The sequence below is a fragment of the Quercus lobata genome, chromosome 10 (assembly GCF_001633185.2).
Source record: "Quercus lobata isolate SW786 chromosome 10, ValleyOak3.0 Primary Assembly, whole genome shotgun sequence".
NCBI classification, from domain to species: domain Eukaryota; kingdom Viridiplantae; phylum Streptophyta; class Magnoliopsida; order Fagales; family Fagaceae; genus Quercus; species Quercus lobata.
Window position 1 is genome coordinate 66072253 of NC_044913.1, and position 9550 is coordinate 66081802.

The window sequence follows — 9550 nt, forward strand, 5'->3', positions numbered from 1 at the left end:
TGGAGATTGCTTCGAGCCCGAATGCACCTTGGGCACTTTTGCTCACTTCTAAATACCTTACCCCTGCTAGGTTAGGTGAAAGAGGAAGGAGATTACCTGCCTCAAGTACCTGGGTAGCTTGCAAAGATGGGAGTGTTATATTCAATAAAGGATTAAAGTGGTCTATCTCTAATGGGGAGGCCGTGAGTGCCTGGGATGATTTTTGGCTTGCCTCAGGCCCTCTTAAGAAGCTTATACAAGGTCCTCTTTTAGAAGGGGAAGGGAAGAAATCAGCCTTGCAAATGTGTTTGACTCTTCCTTTGTTTTCCTTGATTCAATCCTTAAGGAAATACAAGGAGTGCCGCTTGCTGCCAACCCCCTCCAAGATGATATAGCTATTTGGGGCTTCTCTAAGGATGGAAGCTTCAATCTTCAGTCGGCTTACCTTCTTGCTAAGGGTTTAAACCCTTTGAACCTGACCACTCATAAACTTTGGGTCTAGAAGGCAAAAACCTCTCCAAGAATCAAATTCTTCCTTTGGCTTTGCTTCCACTCCAGCATCCCTACAAAGGAAGTGCTGGGTTCAAGGGGTTTTAACTTGGATAATACTTGTGATCTGTGTGGAGTTAGTACAGAGTCTATTATCCATGTTTTGCGTGATTGCAGTGTGGTTAGGGAAGTCTGGAGGAACTTGGGTTTTGATGATATTAGACAAGAATTTTATGGCACCACATTGGTGGATTGGCTTAAAAACAATTGTGAATCCCATGAGTATCTGTCTCAACCGCGTATACCTTGGAAATATGTGTTTCCCTAAATTGTTTGGCAGATTTGGCTGCATAAGAATCGATTTATATACAAGACAGGAAGGAAAGAACACAACATTCATGTGCAAATCATTAAAAGGAGTGCTGAGTTTTTTGCACTCGTCCCAGATTGCTCTAACAAACTGCCTAGAGTGCAAGTTCAGATTAGTTGGAAGAAGCCTTTGGCTGGTTGGATGAAGCTTAATACTGATAGTGTTGTTTTTGGTAACCCGATCCAGGTGGGGGGAGGTGGTGTGATACGGGACAACAATGGTGAATGGGTGGCTGGTTTTGTGAGGAAGCTTGGAAGTATGTCCAGCATTTTGGCAAAGCTTTGGGCACTCAAAGATGGCCTCTTACTTGCTAGGCAACTTGATATTCCTAATGTTAATATAGAACTTGATGCTGATGTGATTGTACACTTACTTAATAACCCCTCCTCTCATAATCTCATGTTAGAACTCCTTTTGAATGACTGTAGGAACCTAATCAAAACCTTCCTTAGCTGCACAGTGGCTCACATCTTTAGAGAAGCCAATAGATGTGCTGACAAGCTTGCTAACATGGGAGCAACTCAAGCTGTTAATTTCCTTTTGTTGTATGAACCACCGCCTGTGGTGGTTGATTTGCTAGCTTTTGACAAAGTTGAGCTCTTTTGTAACAGAATGATTGTTGCTTAGTTTTATGTTATCAGCTTGGTTAACCAAAAAAAAAAATTATTTTGCACGTGTTTTGTATAAAGCAAATGTCACAACATTATTCATGTAAGCCTCCAAATCCCTAAATCTTGACCAAGTATGCATATTTCATAATGAAATGGCATAAATAGTATTCAATGTGTACGTTCTTGTCTGTTAAATTTGTTTTATCATTTAATTCTTTTTTCTTTCATAAGGAAATGGCATAAATATTCTTTCTTTCTTTCTTGCCCCTTTTTTTTGGGCTTATAAGTTAGAATTGTTTAAATTTAAGCAATCAAGCAAAATTAATAAAGAATCTAAATTTTGAGGAACCAAATTGGTTTTCTTTTTTAAAATCCAAATATGCGCTAACAAGAAATAAAATTATAAAAATAAATAAAAGTAATTAGTTGGGATACAAAGAATAAAATCAAGGACTTAATTTTGTTATGTTTGCAAAAAAAAAAAAAAAATGTTATCTTGGAAAAAAAAAGAAAATTAACAAAAAGAGATGCTTTAATGTTTTTATTTTTTCTTAAATTGTAACAAAATAAAAATCAGTTTTGAAGTTGAGAGTACCACTTGCTCTAAGTTTGAGGGGTAATTATTGGGTACTCCTAGAGTATTATAAATGTATATTCCTTCCTCTCACATAACTGTGGGTCTCACTAATTAAATTTATGGTGGGACTTACAATTCATATGAAAAGGGAGAGTACGCATTTATGGTACTCCCGAAGTATTCAATAATTTGCCAAGTTTGAGATTGATTTAGGCTTTAAAAAATTTGCGACGTTGTTTAACATTTAATAGCGGCAATAATAACGTGTAATGAGCATTGATATATGGGAAAAAATTAAACAACTCTTATTCTTATACAACAAGATTGAAATTGTTTAAATTTAAACATGGCAAAACAAGTTCTTAGTTTTGTTATAGCAAAAAAAGTTCTTAGTTTTGTGCTTGGGTTCTCGTTAACTTGTAATTTTTATTTCTCATTAATTCATATTTGTCAAATTTATATTTGTTATCAATTTGATATTTAAAAATTAGAAGTTAACCAGAAGCAAAGCACAAAACTAATAAGGACTTGTTTTGCCATGTTTTGTGAAAACAGTTACTAAAAGAGCAACACTTAGATACAGTACTTACGTGCTATTTCTTAGATTATCTTTTGAAGATTCTGTCATATGAATTTTTTCTTATAAAATGAAAGTATTTTTTAGTTTAATAATCATATGGCTAAATCTTAAGAAAAAATCCTAAAGAAAAGCACATAAGATATTGTGCGTAAAGTTTATAATTTTTAAAATACCGGTGTTGGTCTTGCTTGTTCAAGCCTGGGCCCCATCTTGAAAAACAACACAGCCCATCTTCTTTCGGCGTATTAATTGATGGTCCTACTCGTTCTAATAATTGTGTCATTCTTTGTTTCGGCCAATGCGGAGTGGGTTGAAATTTTAGCACAATTCACGAGCTCTTTGGCCTAAGTGCCTGTTTGTTTCCACATTTTGAACCCAAAAAACGCTTTTTGAAAAAAGTCAGATGTAAAATTGCGTTTGGTTAAGCCAAAACGCAACTTTTTGATAAAAGCTGTGTTTTGGGCACAGGCCAAAAACATGGATAGAACGTGAAAATTTTATGGACCTATGAGGGTCCATAAATGAAAACGCGCACTGTGCATTTTCATGGTTACCGTTGCTAATGATGAAATTCCAGAAATACCCGTGAACAAACACAGAACAAACACTACAGAACAAACACTACAAATCATAACAATAAACAATCTTTCTCTCAAACATAATCAGATTACCAGAATACAAACTCAAAAACACAGTTTTAAAATTAATCAAATCATAACAATAAAAGCAAAAAAAAAAAAAAAAACAAGCAAACAAAGGACAAAAGCCTGCTGACCCATCTGGACTGGGTTGGGGACGAAGATGAGCAATAGCACGAAAATGAGAGCTCCTTGGAATGTTCTTGAATGAGGGAGAAAAGGAAAATTTTCTTATCAGAGAAAGTTTTGGAATCAAGTTAAAAAAAAAAAGAAAAAAAAAAGAAAAAGAAAGAGAGACGGAGCTGGAGAAAGAAGGAGCTCCTGGAATGTTCTGATGAATAAGGGAGAATGAGGGAGAAAAGCAGAGTAAAAAGAGGGGTAGAGCTAGTGGAGAACGTGTGGAGGAGAAAAAAAGAAAAAAAAAGAAAAAGAAATAAAACTAAACGGTATGGTTGGTATGGTTGAACGTGATATGTAAAAAGAAAAAATAATATAAAAAATAAAAAATCCAAATTAAGAAATGCTACTGTAATATTTTCATAATAAATTTTAAGTAACAGATTGTTATTAGTTAATATTGGTTAGTAAAAAAATAATTTCAGTTGTGAGTTCAAATTAAAACTAGTAACAACTTTCCACATAAATTTTATTGTGAAAATATTGTAAAAAATGTTGTAAACGTAACACTTCTAATAATAAATTTTACACAGTAATTTATTATTGGTTCTCATTTGAACCTACTAATGACATTATTATTTTTCTTATCAACCATTAACAACTTGTCATATAGACTTTATTGTGAAATTTTTGTAAAAATGTTGTGTCCATAATTTGCATTAAGAGAGATAATTAAAACAAATAATTCACTTATATATATATATATATATATATCTTGTCATTTTTGGTAATTTATAACTCAAACCTCCACTTTTATAAATGCTAGCCAAACACTCAGCTTTTTCAAAAAGCACTTTTTAACAGTTTTTACCAAACACTCAGCTTTTTAAAAATGCACTTTTTCATTATGCACTTTTTGAAAACTCCACTTTTTCATTATGCACTTTTACAAAAAGCTGAACCAGACTCACCCTAAATATTTTACCTTTTTTAGATCGGCCCTCCAAACTTCTCTTTTCACGTGAAGATTTAATTGTTGAAAATAAATACATTAAGGCTATTTTTTAGAATAACTTATTTAATTGATATTAAAAAAAATTTGTTGTAAGTATTGTAAATAAAACTAATGTGGTGTTTGGTATGGAGTAATATTTAAAGATTCCAATGTTTAATATTTTAAGATTTCTTGGTACGGAGTAATATTTTAAGATTCTTAGAAATGTTTAAAAATTCTAATGTTTGGTTACAAATCACGTCAGAGAATCATATGCTAGGAGAATCTGAATTCTCCCTTTAAGCCTCTCTTAGTAGAATTGTAGATTCCTTTTAAAACAGGTAGGTATCCAGATTTCTAAACTTAAAAAAAAAATTGTATTTTTTATAAATTGACAATTTAACCCTTTTTCCTTATTTAAGATTTCTAGGAATAAACCAAACATTATTATCTTATATTCCTAGGAATCTTAAGAGATTCCGAATGAAACCAAATATAGGAATAACTATATTCCTAGGTATTCAGATTACAAGAAATTACATTTCTAAGAATCTAGATCCCAGGGGTAATGTGGATTTTCCCGTACCAAATGCCATATTAGAAGTTAGCTGAAATAGTACAGTGAAATCCATAAATAGTACCAAAAAGTGCAATGAAACTCATAAATAGTAGCAAAAATAAGCTAAATAATAATATATATATATATATATATAAAAAAAAAAAATAAAAAAAAAAAAAAAAAACTACCCAATATAAGCTTGTCCAAATGCAACCTAAGAAAGAGATGAACTTTTGAGATGATTAGGATTATTACACACTCACTAATTTTTTTTTTTTTTTTTTTTGTGTATATAATTCAAAGGGTGATTAAATTCCCCCAATACACTTACATTGATACAATGTTGCACACTCACTAATACACCCAAAAAAAAAAAAAAACTGAAATAGATTCGTGTGTGCAACATTGTATCAATGTAAGTGTATTAGGGGAATTTAATCACCCTGTGAATTATCCAAAGAGTATTTGTGGGAAACTCTTTGCCGATGTCTGTGCACCCCCAAAGATTAGTTGGGACAAAGTCTTGGACACTTGTACCGATCAAAAAAATAAATTGTATATGTAACATAATTTTCCCTTTTGATATTATAGCCATCGGAAAATAGACGAGAAATAACTCTTACACACGCATTTTAAACTCAAATAGTGACTTCAAATTATGATTTCAGCGTATAATTTCTCGTTTGGTTGAGCCTGGACATGTAGCAATCTCTTCAATAATTCCAAGGTTCAAATGTAGCCAACAACTTGGGGACATCACTTTGGTCCTATCACATCCCAGCTACACTTTATTCACGTGATCTGGTCTGATCTGCTGCTGAATTTGACAAGTCCATTCAGATCTCGGAGCTCACTTTTCAGACAACAAACGGTTAAGGCAAATTTTTTGATAATCAAAAGGTTAAGGCAAATTAATTAATTGTATTAACAAATCGGAGTTAAAACAATCTCTTCTGTTCTGTCAGCTTCTAGAAGGAAATGCTAACCCCGTGGGTATAAAAATTTTTAAAACAAATTATACGTAATTGGTTATTATTAATTGTTATAAATGAGAAAAAATAATCTAAACAATGAATTCAAATTAGAAAAATTAAACTCTTAGTTCTTTTTTTCAACATTTGTTGTCCTTTATGGCTCAAACCTTTAACAATCATTAATAAAAATAAATAAATAAAAATAGAAGACTTTTTCATTCTTTTTCAAATGAAGTCTGACACATAAAAGAAACAATAATCTATTAATTATGGTATAAATAAAAATAATAATTGCATAAATAATCCCTAAAAATGAAGGAAAACTTTAAAAAAAAAAAAAAAATTTATAAGATGGGTAAAGTGGGGTGGTGTGGGGGACAAATTTATTATAAACTCAACATTTGTGATAATATAAGCTCTTTCTGGGTGAGTTGGTTGGGAAAAACCGAAAAACCAAAGAATCTCATGAGGCTTTTTAAAACAAAGAAGGGTCATGGTAATTAGTTGGAACTCTTCTAAAATTTCCAAGATAAGAACCAAATTAACCTCTGAATTAATTTATAAATGTGTCCTGAAATTTGTGATTATGTAAATGCATTGTGTCTGGGCGATGAGCGATGAGTTAGTTGGGAGTAAAAGTAAAACAATAAGGGTTATTTGGTACAAGATTTTTAATAACAGTTTTTAATTGTTAAACATTAAAAATTATTGTTAAAAAAGAAAAAAACATGTTTGGAAAGTGTTCTAAACATATTTTTTTATTATGAATATTTTAAACATGTATTTCTATACCACTCTTTAAATTACAATTTTCAAATCTTTTTAAACAAAGCTGTATTTAAAGGGACTGCGATTAATGCTTTCAGTGCTTTGACACATACATATTAAAAGTAAATTGGTGGGCCAACTTGTTCTGATAATTGAGATAAGGAAGGAAACTTTAGCAAAGGTTCAAAAACGCGTTTTATTTTTATACATTGCCAGACCATTACGTCTTTCTCTTCTCCTCCTCTTTATTCTTCTCAGGCTATGGGTCTGATTTGATTGAACTTATTGTTACTGAAATTGAAAACTAAAAATATAAAATATTGTAGTAAAATAATTTTTAAATATATAAATAGTACGGTGGGATCTATTTTTAATTTTTTTAATATGTGAACAGTACTGTTATAATGTGTGAACAGTGATTTTTGCCTCTGCACAGGAACTTCATGTGATTTTACTGTTCATGCGCTGAAAAAAAAAAAAAAAACCCAAAACGTTGAAACTGAATCACATAAAACGCGCCATCCAAACCGCCTCTATATATCTATTTCCTTCTCTCTTTTTTTGATAAGCTCCTCTCTTTCTCTCACTCTTCCTAATTGCATCTACCTATTTGCAAGGTAGAACAGTAAGGGCATGCTTGGTAGATTGTAATAAGCGCTGTAATGTAATAGTTATTCTTATGGTTTAGTTTTTCTTTAGTTTGGTTATGTTTTTATTACAAGGTATAATTATTCCTTATGAATAGCTGTTTTTCAAAATGAAGAATAATTATTCCTCTTTAAAAGGTTGTATTAGCTATTCCTTAGTAAGTGCAATAATTTCAAAACTTAATATATTTCCAAAAAAAAAAAACTTTCCATATACATCTAACCATTATAAAAATAAAAAATTATAAAAATAATACATATCTCTCTTAAATTTAAAATTATCAATTTTTAAGGAGATATAATTGTATGAATAAGATATTTCCTAAAATAAATGTTAAGTTTCATTCTAATGTTATAACTCATAACCAAACTAATGAATATGTTTAGTTATTACATTACACCACATTTTATTACTAGTAATAAAGATTACAATTCATGTCGTAATCTCCATTCAGTGTATCAAACGTACTCTAAGTGCATCCTGACATGTCTTTCATGCTATTCAATTTTATTATTATTTTAAATTGGCTGAATATATAGGTTTAGTTAGGGATGACAATTTAGATTCGACCCGTGGATATTCGTCCTGACCTGACTTTAATGGGCCAGATTTTACCTAGCCCGATAAAGAATAGAGGTTGGATATGGATTTTTTTTTTAAAAAAACTCGAAGCGGATTTGGGTTGGGTTTGGGTTTTATCAAAAACCCGGCCCAAAACCCGACTCGGATATGACCCGATTAGCAGGAAATTACTAAAAACCCCCTTATATATATATATATATATATATATATATATACACATACATATAGTTGTAAACCCATAAGTCACTAACCCAGTACCCATCCGCCTCTCATAATCTCATTTCAACTCTCGCTTCAGTGCCTCACGCCCTCACCCTAACCCTCAATCTCTCTATCACTCACGCAGCCACGCACAAGAGCACGAAGCCACGCCTCGGCCTCGCTCTGACTGTCACTCACACTCAATCTCACAGCTCACACAGTCACTCACTCACTCTCAAGCACTTTCCTCTTGAATTGGTTTTGGGTCATGATTTGCTTGTTTCTCCATCTGTTGAGGTGATTATCCTAATGTTATGATTACTGTTACTCTCCCTTGTAATAATGTTCATTGTTTTTGTTCTTGTGAACAAGTTATGTTCTTTTTGTGAAATGTAAAAATTGTCTTGTGCATGATGTCTTTAATTACATGAAGCAAGTTATGGGTATTATCTCGCTCCTCTGCCTACTGAACAACATAGTTATGATAAATCTTCTAAAAGTTTATAATGGCTATTGACAGTTAATAGGATGGGGTTACTGCACAACATAGTTTTGATATAAATATTTTAACTAGTTGTTTCTGTGGTTGTCATCCTGTTACTCTGGCTCTTGATAATGCTCTAATATATCATTTCAACAATGTTGAGACATGTATTTTCAGTTTATGTTGAGACATGTGTGTGCTTAGATCCTTATTATTGCTGCAACCATTTTGTGCTAATGGAAGAAATTGTTTATTGTTTTTTCTGTTTGTTGGGAATGCAAAGCCTAAAACGGAGATGGAAGACACTTTTACTAATCATTAAATCATTTTGATCCATATATTAAATAGGCAAAAAAAATCAAATCTACTTTATTCAAGTTATTTAAACTAGAAGAAAAAAAAAAATCCAAGGGTTTGTTTGGCACATACACTTAAAAATATGTGTTTTGTTATTTGAAAACATGTGTGAAAATGTGTGGATAAAAAAAATATGTGGAAATACATGTAATGTTGTTTAAAAACTGAAAAAGATTGTTTGAAATGGTGTACCAAACACCCCCAAACCTTTATTATTATTTTTTTGGGATAAATTGCACATATCTTGTATATTCTTAAACTATGCAACCAATATATGATTTATTTTTGATATACTTTTAGTACTTTTTTTAAATGGTCATTTTTTTTTTTCCTTTAAATATACTAGGGCAAGTGGTAGTGGGTTTAATCTCTAAATTTTATTTAGTTAGTAGATAATGTGGTAATTTCTCATTAAAACAAAAAGAAGATTTCAGTTAAAAAAATATTTGAAGTAAGTTAAACCCTTCATTTTTTATGACACTTAGGGACTTATCTCTTTTGTGATTTTTTTTTTTTTTTTTGGTTAAATGTCTCTTTTGCAATTTGTTTCATGAAGTATACAGACCATTTTTATCTAAGTCATGTCTATTTGTTTCAATGAAAAATCTTCTATAAAGATAAT